The sequence below is a fragment of the Fukomys damarensis genome, unplaced genomic scaffold, assembly GCF_012274545.1.
Source record: "Fukomys damarensis isolate Sample0158 unplaced genomic scaffold, DMR_v1.0_HiC HiC_scaffold_2, whole genome shotgun sequence".
Classification (NCBI taxonomy): domain Eukaryota; kingdom Metazoa; phylum Chordata; class Mammalia; order Rodentia; family Bathyergidae; genus Fukomys; species Fukomys damarensis.
Window position 1 is genome coordinate 50,788,854 of NW_022900914.1, and position 23,460 is coordinate 50,812,313.

Genomic DNA, 23,460 nt, shown 5'->3' on the forward strand with positions numbered 1-23,460 from the left:
TCTACTATTCCTTTCTGTTATATCTTTTAAAATTAAGGAATGCAACACTGTTACAGTGTGAGGGAATCAAGATTAAAATCAACTTTCCCTATATTCCTTTTTCAAGTTTTCAGATCATTTTAATAAAAAAAACCTAAATCTACAAGGTATCCAACTTAAAGTGCTATCACCCCCCACATTTACTTGTCACAGACTTTCCCTTCCAAAAACAGTCAACACTAAATATAGGGATACATCTAATAGTAAGCATGTAATGAAGTTGCAACTGTCACCCCAGACCTTCAATTTCAAATTTTCATCTTCGTCATAGCACTATCATTAATGAACTATAATACACTAGAATTATCAAGTAAATAATATATGTATAACAAAATATTGATTTCTTTGGAATATTCTTTAGAATATTCTCTTTCTATTCACTGATACAATATGTGCTAAAACTTTCTGAAAATCATGGTACCATCTAATACTTGGGAGAAGCCAAAAATATTAAGCAGAAAAAGATAAAAGAAACAGATCTTTCTGGATAAGATGGAAAAGACCAGATAAGAGTTTGTGTGCTTTTAACACAGGCCCAGGTATAAGTTTAAAGCTCAAAATGATGTGTGTTGAATTCACCAGTGAAGCAGAAGTTGTGTATCCTTTGTTCTTGAAATTGGGAGACAGGGAAATTTTGGAAACAAAGAAATAAGAAAGGCCATGAAGGAACTTATGCTGTCCCTGGAGAACCACATTCCTATAGACAAGCAAGCAGATCAAACAGCTGGTGGTCAACGGTAGACAACATGAGAACTAACCAGTAGGGCCAGCATAGCTGTGGCGTCTGCAGTACAAAGAATGTCATGAGCAGCAAGGTCTCTGGACTTGGAGCTAAGAAAAAGTGGTGACCAGACAGGAGATTGTGGGGGAAGGAGAGTCAAGGAAAAGTTCAGCTTGGAGAGCAGAAGTGGTGCCAGAAGCACAGGACTCATCCACCTGCTGATGGTACGGGCATCACTCGGGCAGGGGCAATAATGACAATGAGCTTCTGTTAGTATCCCTGCAGGAGGAGAGCTTGTTAACTAAGGGGAGCACAGGGAGCTGACAGAAAGGTAAGGGAGAGGGGCCATGGCTGGCTTCCTGGAAATGGTGGCTCCAGTGATAGGTCTCAGAGCAGAAAGGCTAAATGTTCATCGAGTCAAAAGTTAAGGGCAGGGCCAGAGGAATGCATCCCAGTTGAGAGAGCATTCATGGGAACCAACAAGTCTCTGTCTGAGAAAGAAATGTATAGTAGGGGAAGAGCAAGTACATAGATCAAATGAATGAAGAGAAGTGGCCTGCCTTGCAAGCACAAGGACCCGAGTTCAATCCCCGGTACCAAAAAAAAACCCAAAACAAACAAACAAACAAAAAAACACAAGTGAATGAAGAGGAGGGGAGAGAACAGGGGAGGGGAGAAGAGGGAAGGGGAGGGGAGAAAGAAAAGAAATGAAAAAGGAAAGGAAAGGAAAAAGAAAAGAAAAGAAAAGAAAAGGAGATCTTTGAGGGGTTGAGGCCAGGTCACAGGAGGCCTGTTGAGCTCTTCCAGGGATCTTGGACTCAGCACTAGCGAGCCACCAAGGACACTAAGCTGAGAGTCACACAATAAGCACCTGCATGCACACTTCACTATTCAGTTGTTTCACATGGTTTGCTCCTGTGGCCACCCATAAGAACTCCATAAGAACAGGAACTTCTAAACATTTCGCTTTTATATCCTTGAAACTTAGCATAATGCCTGGAATGTAACAGGAACTCAAAAGCTATTGTGATATAAACTAATAAATGATGGCCAAAGTGCAAAGAGGGAAAGGAGAAGCTGGGAAGCAGATTCATTGAGCGTAGCCTACAAAATACCAGCAGTAGCAAAGGCTGAGAAGGTAGGACAGGAAACTCTGAAAAATAAAAATGGAACTATGAGCACAGACAGAACCTCCACATCCCAAGCAGCACCCATAGCAGGGGGCAGAAAAATGATCACATGTGAAGATACCTTGGTGTAGGAACTGGCCTGAGACTCACTCAGGTACCTTGATCTGAAGAAGCTCCTGAATTCTTAGAAAAGGGTTATACTGTGGGTGGAATTGTACCCCCTGAAATAAAAATATGGCAAAGCTATCATCTCCAGGACCTCCAAATGTGGAAGAAGTCTTTGAAGATGGAATTTAAATCAGTGATTCCATAACCTATAACTTATTACCAACCTGTCTTCATATTGTAATATTCATACTTAATGAGGTTAGAAATGTGAATCCAGGCCTTACAAACACAGAAGAAAAACCACTCAACTGCAGTTTTGCAGATAAAACTACCAGAGGCTAAGAACCTTAAAGGTTAGACAGATCTTAAAAAGGAGTAAAGGAAGAAGGGAGAGGAAAGAGTTGCATCAGCTTATAGATGGGGCTCCACGCCACACCATGGAGGTAGGAAAAAGAACCTGCTTCTCAGGAATGGTCTAGGCTTTGTCACTAGGCTCAGGTTAAATCTCATCTCCACCATTTACCAGCTATGTGACTTTCCACAAACAATTTATCAGTTCTACACTTCAGCTCGGAAAAAGAAAATAGTACTTAATAGCCTTACGAATTCTCAGGAATTATGCAGCAATCTATGCAATGCAGCAATCTATGCAATGCACTAAGCACAGTGTCTGGTGACCAGCAGGTGACCTCCTAGGATTTCCGTGTGATTCTGAGTCACATGCCCAAAAGGCCTGTGGTTATTCTTTTTTTTCTTCACTGGGAGAATCAATCCTTTGAGCATTAAAGAAACGAACAGGCATGTTCTCCTCAAACTGGCCATGGAATTTTGGCATTTTTACCTTGGAACTTGTCACAAATCATTTCTCCCCATTGTGCCTTCATTAGTTGATCTGAATTAAAGCACAAGCTCTTCTGGCATCCCTGTCTCCATTCTCTCTTTGTCTTCTAACCAACTTTTACCCTTTTACTGAGCCACCAGAATTATCATTCTAGAGCAGGGGGTGGCCAATGACAGCTCATGAGTAAAACCAGTACTGTGTCCATTTTTATACATAAAGTTTTATTGTGACAAAGCCAGATTCATTGATTTGCATACTGTCTTCAGCTGATTATGCACTACAGCAACAGAGCTGCCTCTGTCACAAAAACTGCATTGCCCACAAAATTTCCCTTACAGAAAAAGTTTTCTGGCCAGTTGGTAGCTTGCCACTCCCTCCAATGACTCGCATACAAGACATATTAACCATGTTAGCTGGCCTGGTTCTTCTCTTGCCATTCCCTGATGTGTGGCATAAACTCTACCCTTACTGGATAAGAGTCTTCTCAAACACACCATCTTCTCTCCACTAAGAACCACTGTTCCCTTTTCATTTACAAAACTTCAAACTATTCTTCCAAATTCTTAAATATTCCTTCCTTTTGTAGATTCCAGAACTCCTATCTTACTCTTATCCAAGGGTCAGGGACCTCCTCCTTGGAGCTGTCTTAGCACCATCTACTTTCCATCCTTCCAATAAATAGCACGTTGTATGCAGTCTACATATCTATCTCCTTCCCTGGACACCCCCAATCTAGACCAACTTCTTCCTCATTCACTCCTAGGCCACCCCAGTTCTTCTTCTGACAGTACTTACCATAATACCTTTTTATCCTGTATTTATCTGTGTATTTATTTTTGTAAGTTCCATCCTTAACAACTGTAATCTCCAAGGAATCAATAACTGAGACTATAGGAATCACCACCATTTTAACATCACCCAACTGGTACCGGCCTCTTAGCAGTTGTACACATTGTTGAGTGAATGACTGGCTCAGGGAAAATAAAATTTATTCTAATGAGTCCAATGCAAGTGAAAAAATATCAGCATTTATTATCTGAGCACACTAGATACTTCCTCCTAGACCCTTCTGACATCTCACGGTTGCTACGGGTGAATGGGAATGAGCACCAGTGAGACCCTAGATGATGTATGCAGCCCTTTGCACTTATCCAAGAGATAACCAAGAAAACTGTAAAGCCAACATATGCCAACTACACCTTCCTGGAGAAGGATGTCCTCTATTCCTTGGCTACCGAAAAAAAGTGGAGCAAGACACCAACAGCTCTTTCCCTTTGTTGCTAGGGAGAGAGATGCTTGCCTGTGCATCAACCCACAACACACCAAAGCCAAGAGTAAACCCAAGTGAGAAACAATCTGGCCAAGACAGGAGTGTCCAGGGGGCTAAGCTGAAGTGTCCTTCTTTGCTTCTTGGTATCCTCCAGGACGAAAAGAACCTCCAAGCTTGAATGTGATTCCTGAAAGATGCCCTGTTTACTTTTCCTGATACCCAAAGGCTTAAGGTCAAGCAAATAATGTATGTGAGTCGTTGCTTCATGTGGAAAAAAACAAACAAACCAACAAAAATATCCTCAGGCAATTTCCTGTGTGGCCTTTCTGATTCAGGACAGTATTTCTTCCGGGGAGCCCCATCCATAAAGACCCTCTGTGAAGGTATGTGTACTTCACTGAGATGCTTTCAAAGAGCAAAGATGACATTTTTAACCAAGTCAAATTTATGAAGTTGGCAGTCAAACCCTAATTCTATAGCTGAGCCTCAGGGATGTCAGTGCCATGAACTAAGGCAAAGCTCAATTTTGTTTAAGTCAAGGTTTTATCCCTCTGTGGCACCTGCCTGTGGCCTGAATAAAATAGTTCCAGGTATTAAAACAGAAAAATTGCCTTTGCCCCTAGAAAAATACATCATCTCAGAGTCTGGTGAACCCCTGTTCTCTAAGCCTGGGATATGTCAGTTTTTTTCTTGTTTGAGTGTGTGTGTGGAGGTTTGTGTGTATGCACGTGTGTACTAGGGACTGAAGCCAGGGCTTTCACACTGAGCTACAACTTCAGCCCTTTTTAAATATTTTCTTTTGAGACAGGATCTCCCTAAGTCACTAATTTACATTACTTTAATTAGTTACTAATTTGATCCTGTGACCTTCTGCCTCATTTCCCAGAGTGTTGGGGTTGCAGGCCTGTGTTACCATACCCAGTTAGTCTTTCCCATTACTCAGAACTTAAATGGCAGTAGCCAAGTCATCCAAGGTCATTCTAAGCAGACAACTGTAACCTCAGTAAATATCCTTATGTCTCCATTTCCTATATGACACAAGCCACCTTCTGTTCCTTTCACATATTTACTCAGAAGATCAAGTGTCTTATGTCCAGTCCAAACTTGTTGTTCCTTCCCCACGGCCGTACCATGATCTACATCCCTTCCTTCTTCTTCAGAGCCTCATGCCACCAGCACTCTCACCTCCCCAGTGGCTACAGACCAGAAACCAATTCTCCATGTGAGATGTGGCACCTAGCATTGTATGCTGTTCTAGAGAATTTACAGGCAAATTCATACACTGCGCATAAATCTGAGTGTCTGGATTCAACAAGTGATGACTCATCATTGGGCACTGAAAAACAAAGTTTTTCTGCTCTACCTATTAAAGGCTGAAGATCTGACACATTTCTCCAAAAGCTCAAAATGATGCCTAACTGTCAACAAGACAGGTAGCAATAGTAAAGATTTTTGGGGAAATGGACAGTGAACATGGAGGTACTTTTCCAGTGTGCACAATGCATTTGTGGCTGCTTGGCAGGGCCCCCTGGGCTCATCTCTCTCCATGTGTGGTTTTCTTCTCTAAAACGGTGCCTCTGCCTAATACCTGTAGCTATCGTCCTTTCAGTTCCAGCTTCTGTAGCCAAGCTCTGGAATTGCCTACACTTAATATCTCCACTTCCTCGCTTTACATTTGTTCAACAACCTGCTCATCTCTCAAACTCCCCTCACCATGTCATGAATAGTTGCTTAGTTCCAAAATCTATGGACATTTCAGTTCATGTGGACTTCTATAAAGTCTGATGCTGCTGACCCCTTGCTCTTGGAAACTCTCCTCTTTCATACACCAATCTAACATTTCTTTCTGCTTCTCTGAATGTCCTCTCCTCTGGCAATGGTTGTTGAGAGCAACTACACATGGAGTTTAGAATACCCCACACATATCCAATAAGCTTTAGCTATCATAATTTTGCTTCCCACAAGCCACAACTCTGTGACCAGCTGATCCACACCATGACGTCATTATTTCTTGTTAAAAGTTGCTCATGAATCTTCTCTAAGACCTCTCTCCTGAAGATCAAATCTACAAAAACATCTGCCCACATACATCTCTCTCTGGCTTCTTGCTGAGCTCACTGAAACTGAGCTCATTGTGCTCTCCTGCAAACACTGCTCCCTCTTTCTCCTCCTCCATCACCTTTCCTATGAATAGCCCCACTATCTTTCCTGTTGGTTGCTCTGGCCAAAATGTCACAGTCATCTTAGACTCCTGCCTCTCCCTTATTCCTCAGCCAATCAGTCACCAAATTGTGTTGACTTTTCTGCTAAAGTATTTCTTGACTCCATGCCCAATTCTCCACCCTGATTACCAGTGTCTTAGATAGAACCTCATTATTTCTCACCTGGATGAAAATAAAGCAGACTGTTTTGGGTTTTTTGTTTGTTTGTTTGCTTGTTTTTTGTACCAGGGGTCAAACTCAGGACCTTGCATTTGCGAGGCAGGCGGTGGCACCACTGAGCTAAATCCCCAGCCCCTCACCTGTATGAAAATAAACAATAGTATTTAAAATAATACTGGCCAATATCATCATATGGCAATTACGGATAGATCACTGTAATAGATATTTCACATATTTCATCATGCACAACCCTGACTACCATATGCCATACCAACCACATGGAAGACACTGGGGTCCCTATTTTCAGAGAAGACAAGAGGCTCAGAGACAATTACTATACAGCGAGCTACACAGAGATGTTGCAAGGTTGGAAAGTACACTGAGATGCTTCTGACTCCTGACCCTCACAGCTTTTTTCCACCCCCCTACACTACAATGGCATCCTTATTGGTCTTCCTGTTTGTCGTCAATGTCTCTCCTGTTGCCAGAGAGGTCTATCACTGCAATAAAACTTTGATCCTATTTCCCCTTAATATGAACCTTGCAGTAGCTCCCCAGTGCCTTCAAAGTAAAGCCCAGGTCATTAGTCAGGTCCTTCCTCATGTGGCTGTTTCACTCCTTTACAAATTCACCTCCCTGCTTTCTAGCCACACCTTCTTGAAGGGATGGCTGCTCACCTGGCCACTCCTCACCAGCCTCTCTGCCTATGTTCCCAATCTCCAGGTCCTCTCTCTCTCTCTCTCTCTCTCTCTCTCTCTACCTCTCTCATCATCCTGGATGCCACTATTTTAGCCTCCTATTTTAGCCTCCTCAATGCTTATGTTCTTGGGCCTGCCTACCAGCTGTGGAGGAGGTGAGTTGAGCTGTCCTCTTCAGTAGCATACATGATTGCCTCTAGGGCAGTACAACTGCAGGGGTTTGGGTGTGTCATCCATAATTTTTGTGTTGTAAACTTAATTCCCAAGGTCATGCATTAATGGTATTTGCAGGTGAGTCCTTCTGGAGATAATTAGATATAGATGAGCTCATGGAAGTAGGACTCTGATAATTGTATTAGTGACTTTATAAGAAAAAGCAGAGACCTGAGCTAGCACCCTTACTCTGTCTTGCCATAAGATGCCTTCCACCATGTCATGAGCCAGTGACAAGATCACCATCAGGTGCCAAGCAGGATTTCCAGACTGGACTAAATAAACATCTTTTCTTTATAAAATACCAAGTCTTTGGCATTCTGTTATAGCAACAGAAAATGGACGAAGGCAACATTTATTGATTGAGTACCTACCTTATGCCAGAGTTTGCAATGGGCCCTGGGAATCAATAAGGCATATACCCTGCTTCTAGAGAAGTTGAGAAAGATGGACAGCAAAGCATTGCATTACCAACTCTGATTCCCTTCTCTCTCTGCACTGGATTGCAAGGGTCCACAGGCAAGAAGAGTGTCTTGTTCATCTCTGTGTCCCCAAAACCTGGAACTACATGTGGTACATGAAGGGGTCAATGAACACTGACAGGTTGAGCTGAGCAGACACATCAAAGCTGCCAAGGTATCTCTGAGCACAAAGGTCCCCGTACAGGGGTACTTCTCACTTTACTGGGTCTTTTCTAGACTAAATGTCAAATTATTGTTCTCTAAATGTCACAGCATTCTCAGGATATAATGCTGGGGAATGTTCAAGCCAACCATTCTGCCCCATGAGACTGACACATTGAGGGATAAAGAGACCAAGTTCTCATGGGCAAAAAGCAGCGCTTGCTCCCTTCTTGGGCTCACAGGTTCACGGTTGCATCTCAGGGCAACAAAGAAAAGAGGTGCTGTCCAAGGTCACTCAACCAAGGTGCACAAAGGACAGAGGGTCTCAGGAAAGTAATGCACATCTTCCAATAAAAGACCCTATCTGATGCTTCCCATGGGTTGGCCTGTCTTGTCCTGACAGGATGAGTCAGCAAGAAGATAGCTGTTTGTGCAGGTTCCCGGGGTGGGTTGGGGGTGGAGATTGGACAGCCCTTGTAATCTTGCAGTCCCAAGCAGGAATAAGAGCTCCTGAAGTCTGTTGCCCACAGCTACTGCCCTTCTGAGTGACAAGAAGGAGGGTACAGGGCAAAGGGGAGAGGCTTCAAGTAGAGCAGGTGTTCTGCACAAAGCCTTGTTTTCCTCTAAAGTTTATGGTGGCTTCCCTACCTTCTGTCTCTGTGAAGGACAAAGTACAGGACTCCCTGGTGATCAGAGAGCCTCTTAACCGCCCATGTTCAGCTTCAACATCAGGCAGGACACAGCAAAGTGACAGAAGGGGAGGAAATAGTCATTCCTGCCCCAATCACAGCAGCCAACACTCTTGTACTTTCTTTTCTGAAAACAGATTTTCTAAAAGCATCTTTGATGATCATGCTGTATTCTGAGATCATCTCCTGGTACAGGGCTCAGTCAGTGGCTTGGATCTATCACAGGACTATCTTTAAACTATGAGTATAACCCCATTTCCTCCTGTGATACCAAATTTAGAGGACATTTGTGAGGATCAATGAGACAGAGGCATCTAAATCCCATAGCATAGGCCTGGACTCCACTGCAAGTGCTAGTATAATAACTGACCATTTGCAGCCACCCATGGGGCCACTTTCTCTAGAGAGTGGATTTTTGTGGAAGACAGCATCCTTCTCCCTATGTACATTCCATGATCCCTGGCTGGCCTGGGTCTTCCTTTGCACCCACTGGCATGTTGTCTTCATGGTACCAGTCACTGTGGTGTGCTGTCTTCTTGTCTATCTCTCCATTCAGGCTGTGAGGATCTTGAAAGAGGAGTATGTGACTTCTATGTTAGAGTATTCATTCATCTTTAAATGCCTCCTTTCTGTCCAGGGGTCATTAAGTAGTAAATACAGAGTAATGGATGGGCTGGGGATTTAGCTCAGTGGGTCCATCGCGTGCCTCACAAGCACAAGGACCTAAGTTCGATCCCTGGTACCAAAAAAAAAAAAAAGATAGAAAAAGAAAAAGAAAAAACAAACAACAACAAAAAACCACACAAGTAAAGGAAGTCCCTTTCTGTCTGTTTCTTTCCCTTTTCCTTCTGTCTTTTACATCCTAAGTCTTGAGAAACATAGCAATTAGAAATTCATAGAAACTTTTGCATGCTGTAAAGGTGATTGTCTCAAAGCCCAGACTCTGAAGGATCCATCCTTATAGTTTATCAGCCAGAGGTTTGAAAAGAAAACAAAACAATCATCCAGAAGCACCATGCTCAGCTTTGTTTTGACTATGTTTCTTTGCTAAGTGGAGACAGTGTCCCTGCCTGACCCCTGGGCTCTTGTCCCACTGCCCCAAGAGGAAACAAGGCCAGCAGAGATAGGAGGCAGAGCCACCATTCAAAGAGTTTGGCACACCTGAGTGTAAATGCTCACTCCATTGTCTCCCAACCATACAGGGACAGATACCTGGACTGTTAAAAAGTCAGCCACAGGCTGGGGATTTGGCTCAGTGGTTCCACCACCTGCCTCGCAAGCAAAAGGGCCCAAGATCGATCCCCAGTAAAAGAACAGCAAAAAAGTCAGCCACTCCCCCAACCATTTCTAGGCCTCTAGTCTCCACCCCTATACCTATGTATCTCCCAGCCCTTTTCTTGACTTTCTGATTTATACATGCTGTTTCTTAATAATAATGCCCTTTGATCACCAATCCCACTCCCCTCAAAAACCTAGGAGGCTCCCACTTGTGCGCTAAGGCCCAGCTCAAGTGTCCTTCTCACATGCTTTTCCTGACTCTAGCAAAATGGTGGCTGGTTCCTTTGAGCTCCTACAGTTCTCTACTCAGGTGTCCCTTATTCTCCTGAACACATTCTGATGTCCTCTTTGAATTTACACTCTATGTCATGGACTGTGACCTCAATGATATGGCCTGTGTCTTGTTCATCTCCCTGTCTCTGGCAGCCAGCACTGAACTACTCATTGCACCTGTACTCCAAGTCCACAATAACATCTCAAGACTCCACCCCAGCCCCAGATCCAAATGTTTTTTAAAAAGGATTTCACACACAGTCAAGCACAGAGTACAGTTCACAGAGAACACAGCCAAAAACCTCAACAGGGAAAAGTGTGCCTCCCTAGAACTAGGAGCTAGCTTCATTAGTAATGTACACACCTGTAAGTTAAGCTGAGCTTTCCCAAAGAGGGGGACAATAAAGTGTGACATCAGAGACCTGGAAATGGGGCAGCAAGTCTGACATCCCCACCTTACCCACCAACATGACTAGTTCTTCCAGAAAAGGTGATTAAAGCCTCACTGTAAATACAAATAATGCCCAAAGGTTCCAGGTCTTTTACTACTGTCGCTGACATCCCGGAGGAAAGTATTTCTCAGATCAGTGGCAGGTGTCCCAAGAAAGGGGACAATGCCAGGAAATGGGTAAAGTCTGAAGCCTGCAGGGAAAGGCAGTGCTACAGGGCATCCACAGCATCTGAGATGTGTCTCTGCACAGGCATGTTCTAGCCCTGTTCCACATTCTGTTAACCTCCATGATGCTCTACCTTCAAAAGCAACCCTTACTGGAGTGTTTCCTTTGCCCCTCACAGAATTGCACACACTTGCACAGGCCAGGTGAACTCATGCTACTGTAGCTGGGGGATAATCTGCCAAAACAAGAAAATACAGAGGGATTACAGCTGTTCAGGACAGCTGCGGAAGAAGCCAGAGTCCACAAATGGGCAGGTATTTGTGCTAGACAGTCTGGCCTACAGAGCAAGTGACCTAAAGACCAATAAGAAGGGTTTTCAACTTCCAAACCAGTGCTGCTTTGGAGGAAGTAAGACTCCGAGATGATAAAGTGATGAGCTATAAAGTGAGTATGCTATATCACAAATGACTCAGACAGGGGATGTCAACTGCTTCCAAATCTGGTTATCCAATACTCCATATGAATCATTAATTTCCTTTAACAAGTTTTACCTTTAATACAGAAATATTCCTCAAAATACTTGGAGAGAAAGTATACTCTGCTTTTGACCAGGTATAAAGCAGGAGGACAGCCAGTTTGGTGACATTTACCCCTCCCCGTTCATTGATTGGTCGCAACATTATTTGTAGACTCTCACTACAAAAGGGCCCATGCTTAGTAAAGACAAAGCTGAAGTCATGAAGCTCCTCATCCCAGGTCTGTATCTCTCTCTGCTACAGGCAAGAGTGTGAACTCCACCCACATCCCCAAAGAGCTCTAGGCCTGAGTGGGCACACATAGGCCCCATTTAGCATCTGGGCCAGTGGTACTGAACTGATGCTGTAACAGAAGGATTTTGTACCCCAAAGTCCTGCTCCTCTGTGACTATAGCAAGGCAAGGAGGGAAGGAAGGACAGGAATTTTTAAAGTAATGGCATAGCTTTAGGTGCAGGTGAAGAACTCAGTGGCCCTCACAGGGTTTTATTCATGCACTCAACAAACCTCAGCTTATATTTACATAGTATGAGGAATATATGCTCTACAATCCAGATGTCTGTGTGAATCCTTACCCCACCTCCAGTGAGTATAAGGCCAGGTAAAGTGCTTAGCTTGCCTGTGCCTCCATTTCTTTGTTTGGAAAGTAGGACAATACCAATAGTAACTTTAAGGAGACATTATAAGGGTTAAGTGAGCAAAAACTCATTAAAATACTACATTTGAACTGTATCCTGACACAGGGTAGGTCCTCAGTCACTACTTTGCAAGGAAGGTGGACTCTTTCTTCATTTTTTACCAATAAGGGCTTGAGAAACTGAGTCTACCTGTCAAATGTCATAGCATTAACAGATGGCAGAACTGGGATTTGAACACAGGCAGCAGAACCCCAAAGCCTGGAAAAGCTTAGCCACCACTCTGAACACGATGACTGTGTGAGGTTCTAAGTATGCAGAGAGCAGTAGAGAGATTCCCAGGGATCCCTACATGAAGAGGTACATACTACAAGAGAGATGCTGAAGGAACAAAAAGGTCAATGGGCTGGTGCAGCAGGAAGCAACAGGTCTTAGAAAGTAAAGAATGCTTTATCCAGAAGGGCACTAGAGATGAGTCTCAAAGAATGGTGAGGAACTTGCAATCAGAGGAGGAGGAGGGCACTCCAAAGAGTCAGGACACAGAACATCAAATGAAGAGGGAGTTGAGAGGGACAGCAGAAGCACAGAGCAGGTGGCATAAGGTGAGGCTGGGAAGGTAAACTGGGGCCAAGATAAGATTTTATTCTATATATACAATGATTCTCAAACTTGAACATATAGAAGAGTTACCTTTAAGGACTGTAAAACATCTGTAGATCTCTGCCCCTTTTATTACCAATGTAGTACCAACAAAGGTATCGTAGTTAGTCCTGCTCTGGATTTAGCAACATAATACTGGTACTGGAATGAAGACATGAGGACAGAGGCTGGGATAGTCAGCCAACAAGCAGCAGATAAGGATGAGAATTAGAAATAATGGTAACTTTTATGTACAGATGCACTAAGCCAGGGTTTCTCAACCTCAGTACTATTAACACTCTGGCCTAGATAATTCTGCCTTGGGGGAAGGGCTGTGCAGTGCAGTGCTGGATATTTAGCTGCACCCCTAACTTCCACGTGATGAATAAGATCCTCCTACACTCACATTGGGACAGCCAAAAGATGTGTCCAGTTGTCTCTTGAGAGCAAAGTCAAACCCCAGTTGAGAACCATCAGTTTAAATTCTACTATCCATACTTTACAGGTGAGGAAATCCAGCCTTGGAAAGGTACAGAAAGGCGTCCACCAGGACTCAAACTCCGGTGGTCTGGCTGGAGGGCTTGGCCTCCTGGCCATTGTATTTAACTGCCTTTCAGGGAAGAGACTAATTCCAGCTATTGTACTTAACTGCCTTTCAAGGAGAAGAGATTAATCCAGCCTTCTGAGGCAGAACTGTGCATTTGGTGGCAGACAGAATGACAGGGAGGGATGAAAGAGTGAAATTCAAAGGTGAAATAGTCAGGCTGTGGTGGCACAGCCTGGAATCCCATCCCTCTGGGAGGCTAAGGAAGTTGGATTCCATTAGAGCCCAACCTGGGCAACTCAAATACTTAGCAAGACCTTTTTTCAAAAGCAAGCAAACAGCAACAACAAAAACAAAGCGACAGCTCAGTACTAGCCACTAAGATACAAGATACTAAATACTAAATATTTAGGATTTGAATCAAATCAAAATGTATTTGCTCAGAAAGGATAAAGCCCGATTCTCTGTGGCACGAGCAAGGAGATGGTGGTGGCGGGCTTTTGCTTTGACTGAACGCAGGAAAACATTGTAGGGCTGGACTTGGGAAGTGGGGTAAAGACCATCTGAGATCCAAATCCTGGCTGGGCCCTTTCCATTTGGTGTGGCTCCCTGGGTCTTATTTAATCTCTCCGCATTTCATTTTGCTCCTTTGTAAAATGGAGATAAGAGTCACTACTCACAAACTTGACGTGCAGCGAGCTCAGGCAGTTACTAAGAGTGAAACCGCAACCTAGCGAGCAGTGTGGTAGGTCCTCCTCTTCTCTCTAAACTTCTCATTACCTCAAAACCCCGCGGCGCTCCACTTCGAGTGCACTCCACCCAGTCATTGGAACCCATCAGATGAGCGGCTTGGGGCAGAAGACTGAGCCCCTAAAGACCAGCAGAACGTCCCACTGAGGCTTTAGGGGGCGCCAACAGCGTAATTTCATTACGCAATCCACTCTGACTTCGGGGTTCTGAGGGTCACTAAAAGCGGACGGGGGTTGGGGAAGCTGAGTGTCTCTGAAACTAGCCAGGTAAGACACGAAAATCGCAAGCAGGTCATCCCCCGCAGGCCCTAGATCAAAGCCAGTTACTGCCGCGGGCCAACCCGCTCAACCCAGCTCCCCGAGGCGGAGGAGGAGAGAGGCGGAGGAGGAAAGAGGAGCCCAGATTTGGAAAGGACCTGTTCTCCAAAACCAGGCTGCAGAGACAGAAAGCTGAGAGTTGTTAAATCCAGAAAAGGAAAAGTATGGAGCGGGGAAAGCGATAGGGTCACTGCGGGGAGAGGAGACAAAAAGGAAGGCTTCGAGAAGCAAGAATTTCCTGGGGCTCCCAGCCTACAACACCTGGGCAGGGGTTCGGCAACAAAGCAGTGGCTTCAGGTCAGAAAACTCGAGGTATTTGCGAAGAGGGGCCTCTGGAGAGAAGCCAGGGCGCGTGGAAATGCCCGGCGCCCGGCACCCCAAGAGCGCTCTGGGGTGCCGCTTACCTTCGCCGGACCGCCGGGGCGCACTTCCGGGGGCTGCGCTCCGGACGCTCCGGAGCCAAGCGGCGAGACCTAGAGCCCGCTCTCCAAGGAGAGTACTCGGCAAAGTGCTGTCCCGGGCTTGGGCTGGCACCCCTGCCCCGCAGAGAAATCTGGCGACCCGATAGAGTCCGGGCTAAGCTGGGGGCGCGGGGTACCGGCCTCTGCGCTCACGAGTTGTGGTGCTGAGCTCCGCAAACGCTGGAGAAGCCCGAGTCAGTGGGAGGAAAAGGTTGTCTCATTTCCTTCGGTCTCCCCCCTCCTCCACCCTTTCTGCTCCGGACCTGCCCTCCCTCTCCTCCGCCCCCTTCCCCAAGCCAGCGGCCCATGTGGGCTCTGGCAAGACTCGAAACCCGTAGGCTGCAGAGCGCGGCGCCTCCCTCCGCGCCAAGTTAATTCATGCTACAGACTCCTGCCCGCCTCCCCGAGCTAGCGACTGTCTCCTGAGTCGAAAAGTCACAGTTCGCCGTACTCACCCTATCCCAGACCTCCAGCCTAAATTTGAAAGCAGACCTCTAAGTCCTTGCCGGCATCCCTTTCTGCCCGGTCGCCTGCTTTAGGCCTGTATTAAAACACACAACCCAGACAGGAAATAACCACTTACTTTTGTTAAATTTGGTCGGGACCCCCCCCGCCCCCCAGTGGAGAGTTTAAAGCCTGATGCATAATCTCAAAGGAATGTTCGTTTTTATCGGAAAGAGAGCAACCAAAGCTTTTGTTTGGCCTTGCTTACTGGAGTTTCAGGTTTTGTTTGTTAAATTCAACAAGTATTTATTGAGAGTCTGATGGGCGCTGAGCTGGGTGCTGGAAATACTGGAAGCAGAAGGGTATCCAGTTCTTAGACAGTCACAGGTGATCAGGGAGAGAAGAGGCCTGGGGATGCCGTGCTTAAGACCTGTGTCAAGGAAGAGCTTTCTACTTCTACAGAGTGAAGACAGACCTGGCAGGGGCAAGAGGGAAGGAGAAAGTCCATCAGGAGACACCAGCCAGTGCTGGTGGGGCACAGGGAAGAGAATGCTGTGCCAACGCATCAAGGAAGGATAGGAGCTGTGGGGGATAGACAATATCTGATGGCCTAGTGTGCATAGGGTAGAGATGAAGAGAGGCTGAAGAAGAGAGGTAACTCCCAAGCTCTGACTGGACCATCCAGTGACCAAGTGGGTGACTAGAAACCCAGAGCACCTCCTGGAGTGTGGTCCAGGACTGATAATATTAACCGAATGTGGCAACTTATTAGAAATGGAGAGATTCTCGGGGTCACCTTGACCTGCTGGTTTAGATTTTGCATTCTAACAAAATCTCTAGATGATCCAAATGCTCATTGGAAGTGTTGCTCTGTAGCCCACCACCTGTAGGTTAGACTGACTGTATATGAGACTGCAGGGCTCTGACTGGATATTAAAAACACGTGGGGAGCTTTGAAAACCTGTGGGAGGCTCCAGTTCCACCCTCACAAATACTGACATAATTGGTCCGGGGTGGGGCCCCCACCTCAGGATTTTTAGAATGCTCTGCAGATGATCTAATAATAATACCAGGATTGAGAAGCACTGTTCTACACTTCAAGAGCTACGTCATTTAACCTTGAAATGTGGCTCTTCATAAAGGAAAGCAACACCTATGTGTAGATGAAAAAGCACTCACTCTGCTTTAAAGGAATTGATCTAGTGGAAAAAGCCTTTGTTTCCCAAATTAATCAACTAGGTTGTAGCCTCAGAGAGTCACTGAATTACTTTCTAAACTTGAGAAAATACTCCTCTCTCAGATTTCAGATTTCTTATCTGAAAAAAAAAATACACATTAGATTTCAAATTCCACACTCTGGCATGCAAGATGCCATCATCCAAGCTTCCTCTAACTCACCAATCTCATGAGCAGGCAGATGGAGTGGTATGTTGGGAAGTAAGTTTCTTTCTTTCTTTTTTTTTTTTTTTTTTTTTTTTTTTTAAGAGGATTGAACTCAGGTCCTTGTGCTTGCAAGGCAGACCACTGAACCACTGAGCTGAATCCCTGGCCCCTTTTTTGTTTTGCTTTGTTTTGTTTTGCGGGGGGCGAACAGGTTTCTTGATGTAATGCTCTGTGTGCCAGCTCAGGACACAGCTTTCATGAATTCCAGATATCAGAGGTTTCAGGGCCACTGGCGTTCAGTAAGTGTATGTTGGATGAGTAAGTGGATGAATGAATAATGCAATTGCCAATAGGTAAGCATAGACTTGTATGAAATCATCTGGCTCCAGAATACTTTCTAGTGACTATTCATCTCCCAGCCAACCCCATCACCCTCAGACTAGAGAAATTACATGGAAGCACTCTGCTCTAGCTTTGGATGTTAACACTATGATGACTTCTGCCAACTGCTGATATATGCTGAATACTTAGCACCCACCAGTCATTAAGCTATGTGTTCTACTTATAAATGGTGCCTTGTTTCATTAAAATGAGCAGATAAGGTGGACCCTCTGATTTTCAGCTTTTAGGAATCACAGATGTCTCAGTCACTTTCCCATCTCTAAGATGTAATACCTGATACCCACAATTTAAAGGAGGAGAGGTTTATTTTTGCTCCCATTTTAGTCCATAGTCGGCTGGCCCCAAGGCAGGATGGCATGGCAAAGGGATGTGGCAGAGGAAAAGCTGCTTACCTCATGACAGCCAGGAATCAGAATCAAAGGAGGAGACTGGAAAGGAGTTTTACTTTTTTGGGTCACTCCCCCAGTGACTCAACTCTTCTGACTGGACCCCACCTCCTAACAACAAGTCAGCCATGGTACCTTCATAACCCAATCACCTTCCAACATATGAGCATTGGGGATCATTTTAGATGTAAACCATAGCATCCTTCTCCCCCAGTCTCCAAAAGACTCATGAGCATTTCTAAGAGTCTCCAAAGTCTTAACAGTTCCAGCATTGCTGGACAGTCCAAGTCCAAAATTTCCTCTGACACTTAAAGCAAACTCTTAGCTATGAGCCCTTTAAAAGTAAATAAATAAATAAATATTCCCAAAGTACAAGGGTATAGGATAAATATTTTCTTTCCAAAAGGTGGAAATGCAGGGTAGAAAGGAGTGGGATCAAAGCAAGATCCAAATCCTGCAGAATAAATGTTAAATCTTATAGCTTCATGTCTAGCACCCAGAGCAAGCTCTGAAGAGATATAAACTCTAGAAGGCTTGTATAGCCCTGCTCCTTTGCCATTGCTGGTGGTGGTAGCCCTCTGGACTTTTTCTCTTGAGCTGGCTTTGCTCACTTAGGGTTTTCCTCAGACATTTTCATTAGGTAGCCTTTCTGAAGCACAGTACCCAGAGGTTGTCTTCTCAAAGGAAGTCTGACTTTTGCAATTTTGAGTCTGCAAAGGGTGGATCCTTGCTTGTTCCTGTGATGCCCTCAAGCCATTTTTGTTATTGTCCTATTCCAAAGTACTTGGCTTCCTTTTAATGCTAATCTTTTCTGCAACCAAGCTCTCTTCCACTCCTGTTTTACAGATATTTCCTTTCTGACTAATTTGGAAACTTTTAGTGGACTTTTTGCTCTTGATTTTCAGTATAAACCTGGCTAAAAAGCCCCAACAGTATTCATGCCACAGTCTCAACACTGGGTTGCCTTAGAATTTCTTCCAGAGGATTTATTAGTCCACTGCCCTTAATCTCAATCTCCCACAAAGTCTTGGGACATAAGCAAAATGCAAACAAATTTTCTACCACAGCATACACGTGTGGCTTTGAGTAAAACTGAAAGTAGAGTCCTTGTTCACAAGTAAAGTCCTTTGAGCCTGGTATTTCTAGTGTGAATTTCTATCAGTATTCTGATCTGAGATCTGACCATAATCTCCCATCAAACTTGGCTGACAGCATTCTAGAGCTACTTCATCTCCAAACATTTCCAGACTCCTCTCACAAACCAGTACAAAAGATATCTAAATCACATAATCAAGTATAAATTCACAGTGACAGTCCCACTTCTCTGGTGCCAAAATCTGTCTGAGTCACTTTCCTGTTACTAAGACACCTACAACTTAAAGGAGGAGAGGTTTATTTTGGCTCATGTTTTAGTCCATAGTCGGCTGGCCTCAAGGCAGGGCAATATGGCAGAGGGTTATGGCAGAGGAAAAGCTGCCTATCTCATGGCATCCAGAAAGCAGAGGGAGAGAGTTAAAGGAGGAACCAGAAGTGAGATATTGCCTTAGTGACCCACCTCTTCTGACTATGCCCCAATCCTAACAGCAAGTGAGCTATATAATCCAATCATAAGCCAATCACTGTCTGCCTTAGCTACTTCATTGTTGCTGGAACAAAATATCCAACATACACAAGTTAAAAGAGGAAATGTTTATTTTAGTTCACACCCCATAGATGTTTCAATCCATACTCAGCTGGTTGGTTCTAAAGCAGGGCAGCATGGCAGGGGGGTATCATGGAGTAGAAACAGTCTATGGTAAGGCAGGCAAGAGGCAGGCAGCAGCAAAGCAGTGAGCCTCCCTTTCACTCTTATTCAATTCAAGCTACAAGACTATTGGTTCATGCTACCTACACCCAGGGTGGTTCTCCCCATTATTCACACCCAGATGCTAACTATGCTAAACCAATCAGTAGACTAATTTAGTTGTTACATGCCCTTAATCCATATTTACACAACCTGAATAACAGCCATCTCTGAGAAGCCACACCTATGAGCACATGAGGCTTTGGGGAGGACAACTGGATACAAGCCATAACACCTTCTGAACACATGAGGCTTTGGGGACCATTTTAGATCCAAACCATAACAGCAGATATGGAAGAATGAGAGTTCCCATCTAGGGTAGCCTCTGCCTCTCATTGTGCATCCATTGCCATCCAGAGAGCTTCTCAAAGAACATGCAAGAACATGAACATTGAAAGAAGTGATTATTCCAAGGTCCCACAGAGAAACATGCTTACAGGAAATGTCAGCGGACATATGGGCTAGGCTGAGCCTTGAAAGAATACTTCTTAAAGGTTCCTGTTTCCTGATTGTGTGGGGCATATGTGTGTTGGTTTTCCATTATCAAAACAAAGATGTAGGTTAGGAGGTTTCAGTCCATGATCAGTTGGCCCTGTTGCTTTTGGGCCTGTGGTGAAGCAGTAAATCCAGCAGGGAATGCACAGTAGAGCAAGCTGCTCACCTCATGGTGCTCCAAAAACAAAAACAAAAAAAAAAGTGGGGGGAGAGAACAGACCAAGACCAAGATCCCAATCCCAATATTCACTTCAAGGGTATGCCCCCATATCCCAGAAGACATCCAAGTAGTCTCCACCATACATATATGTGTGTGTGGTGTGTGTGTGTGTGTGTGTGTGTGTGCACACACACACACACACACCACACACACACAATGTATCACCACCTTCCAGTAACACTATTGACCAATGTGTGTGTGTGTGTGTGCGTGCACACACACACACACACACACCACACACACACAATGTATCACCACCTTCCAGTAACACTATTGACCATTGTCTGGGCCTGGCCTTTAACACATGAGCTCTTGGAAGTCATCTATCCAAGCCATAACCCTGTGCATGTTTGAAATGCTTTTAAGGAAAGCCTATTAGGGAGCAGGCCTTGTACCAGTCTGTTATGTTTAGATTTAAAATGTCCCCCAAAAGTCTCATGTGTTTTAAAAGTGATTGGAACACAGGAGTGCTATACTCATCAGTGGATTTTTCCATTATAGAGTTCAGTGGGTGACAGTGCTATTAGGAGGTGGGCCCTCATTGGAGGTGCATCACTGGGGTCATGGTCTGGAAGGGTATATTCTTATTCCTGGTTCTTCCTTTATCTCTCTATTTCCTCGCTGCCATTTGATGAGTAGTTGTCCTCTGGCAGCAACTTCCTCCATGGAATTTCTGCCTTGGAGCCAGATGGCTTTAGACTGAACCCACTAGAAATTGTGAGTCAAATAAACCTCTTCTTTGAGTTTCATATCCCAGTGACAGGAAAGTGACTAATACGCTGTCCTTTTCATAGATATTTCTTTTAGTCCTTACAGCATCCTGATGGGTTAAATAACTATCAATAACCAGAGTTCTCTCATTGTATAAATGAAGATTAAAGATCTGTTTGATCCTAAAGCCCAAGTTTTTTAAATCATTTACCCTATTGTTACCATTGTCCTTTCATGCCACCACCCCTGCCAACATCCTGCCATGGAAGGAGACTTCTCATTCAAGTTCCACTCTCTTGTTGTCGTTACACATCATTGGAACTCTGTGTGCCTCATTCTCTCACCTACAATAATAAGTGGCCCTGAATGGCCTTTTATTGAGGTATCGTGGTGGCTCCATGACTTGATTCTCCACAGCATGGAAGCACAGGAGGGGAGATAACCCAGAGACTGTTAGGAGAAACTGAAAACACTGGGATGATTTATCCCAAGAAAAGAAGGTCTGATACTTCCAAAATAGCACAACCATTATAAAATAGGAAGCCATCTATTTTTCATCTGTACAGGTACAGTACTAAAGTACAGCATTAAGTACAAATTAGACTTCAGATCCAATGTAAGGAAAGGCAGTAAATGCCTGTGCTACATCAGGGCAGACACTCAGTACCTACTTCAGAATGCTGCTCAGTCTGGCTACTTAGGATCTTCTGGGCTTAGTTGTTGAGACAAAATACCTGACACCCATAGTTAAAGAAGGAAAGCTTTATGCAGCTCAAAGTTTGTAGAGATGTCAGTACATAATCAGCTGGCTTCAAGGTAGGGTGGCATGGCAGGAAGGCATCCCAGAGGAGACGTAGTTTATGTCAGGCAGAAGGAGCGAAGCAAACAAGGGAGCTTAGCATCATACTTTTCTGTTCATTTTATATTTATATCTATCAAGCTACTGGGAATAGGGTGGTGCCCAACCAAGCAGTGGCCTGATTTGGTAATCACCCACCCTTAATCTTAGCACTCCTAATCTTAGCAATTGCACCATGAGCCAATCACACACTCTAGATTCAGCTGCCTCTGAAAAAGCCCCACCTATGATGGTATAAAGCTTTGGGGAGATGTCTTGACAGAAACCATAACAAGGGCTGCCCTTAGTATTGAAGACAGACAGGGAAGAGATGGAATACAAGGTGGGGCTGAGCTGTGCAGAATGAGACAGGCAGGGTCGAGGAGAAGGGAGTCTATGGACATAGTTTACAGTTCTAGTTCTAACTAACAGTGAGAATTATAAGAAGAAGGGTGTTCATCCCAGGACCTACAGCTCAAGATCTGCAGTAGTCATTCCATGCTTAGGGGTTTCAGTGTGAGCAGCCTTGTTGATGTGGGCAGGTGACGCCTAGAGGCAGAACATTCCTGCAGAGTACACAGGGCTCCCAAGCTTCTCACAGTCACAACAGGGAGCCATCATTCCTCACACCAATGTCCTGGCCAACCACACATCCAATTCAGTGAACACACTGAGATCCCAGAGCCCCTTTAGTTACTACAGAGAAGACATGATGGCTTAATATTCAATGAGTAGAAGCTGTGGCATTCCCTCAGTGGAACAGATGTCATGATGACAAGATCTGATAGGATGATTGCTATGTCCGTGTCACTGCTGAGCCCCCTTGCCAACTATGTTGTTAGACAAACTTGAGCTACATTTCTGCTCCTTCTACTTCCACAGTTCCATCTGTGTTTGCATGGCAGCAGTTTGAGGATCATTGTGCCAAGTTTTTTTTTTTTTTTACTAGTTTTTGCCTCAAACAAAAATGTAACCTCAGACTTTCTGTTGCTTTTACTGATGAGCAACCTATGACATAAAACCTAAACATGGACAACAAAGCAAAGCAGAGCTAACAGCAGAACTAGAGTAAGACTTCAGGTCAATATGGTTTACCCAAAGTCATGCTGTGCTGAAGGGACTTCAAGATGACTGCAGCGAGCTATGTCCAGAAATGTCCTCATTCAAAAATCACTGGGCCCTTTTTATCAATGCAGTTATCTAGAATTTCCTGGGTACTACCTGCCCTTCACCGAAAATTGTTGTAGGCACCATAGGCAACCTTGCTTCATAGTACACACAGCTTTCACCAGGAGAATACTCTCGTATTGCAAGGTGAGCTCCAGACAAGACCAACGGAATCAGAATCTCCATGGATGGAGATTTGCTTAAAAAAAAAAAATCTTGCAGGTAATTAATGCAAGCAGTCAGGATTAAAAAACCACTTTTCTAAGAAATACAAAGATATAATCTAAGTCCTCACATATTAGATATTTACAAAACAGTATGAAAGGAACTCAGCATAGTTGTGATCTCCAAACATCATCAGAAAAAGAAAATCAAAATTATTCTCCTCTCCAAGGCCCTTGGATTTACATCTGCCTTGACTGAGCGAAGCCATCTCCATATAGTCAAGGGTAGGAAATCTGACTCTGTTCTAAGAAAGTACAAATGATTGAAACCAGAATTTGTGCTTGCTTCTACTATGGCATTGCTATTTACAAGAGGCTTTCAAACTTCCAGCTCTTATTAATTCCAGAAGTACCAAATGATCTCCAGGAGTGCTGGAGCAAGGCAATCATGTAAACTGAAAAATGAAAGACAAAGGAAATTGCCTCATGGCCCACTAATAGGCTAATGGATGTGCAGACAGAGACACCAATGTGTCACCAATAATGATGTCACTTTAGGAAAACCAGGAGGCCTAGATTTTTTTAATGCTTTGCCCTACAGTCATATCATATCTACTCATCTTAGCAAAGGTGAGCTTGAAAGGAA

At 44.3% G+C, this 23,460-nt stretch overlaps 1 protein-coding gene across 2 annotated transcripts in view; it reads right to left on the reverse strand.

The window, feature by feature from the left end:
* The window catches only part of Eva1a (eva-1 homolog A, regulator of programmed cell death), a 56,648-nt gene extending 41,502 nt beyond the window's left edge, over positions 1 to 15,146 (reverse strand). The window contains exon 1 of one of the 2 annotated variants that reach the window (XM_010631602.3): positions 14,705 to 15,146. The gene's annotated coding sequence lies outside the window, so the exon portion shown is untranslated. Of the gene's footprint in view, positions 1 to 14,013; positions 14,031 to 14,704 lie in introns of those variants that run through there. The other variant, XM_033765059.1, reaches the window with a different exon arrangement.
* Between the last annotated feature and the right edge of the window lie 8,314 nt (positions 15,147 to 23,460).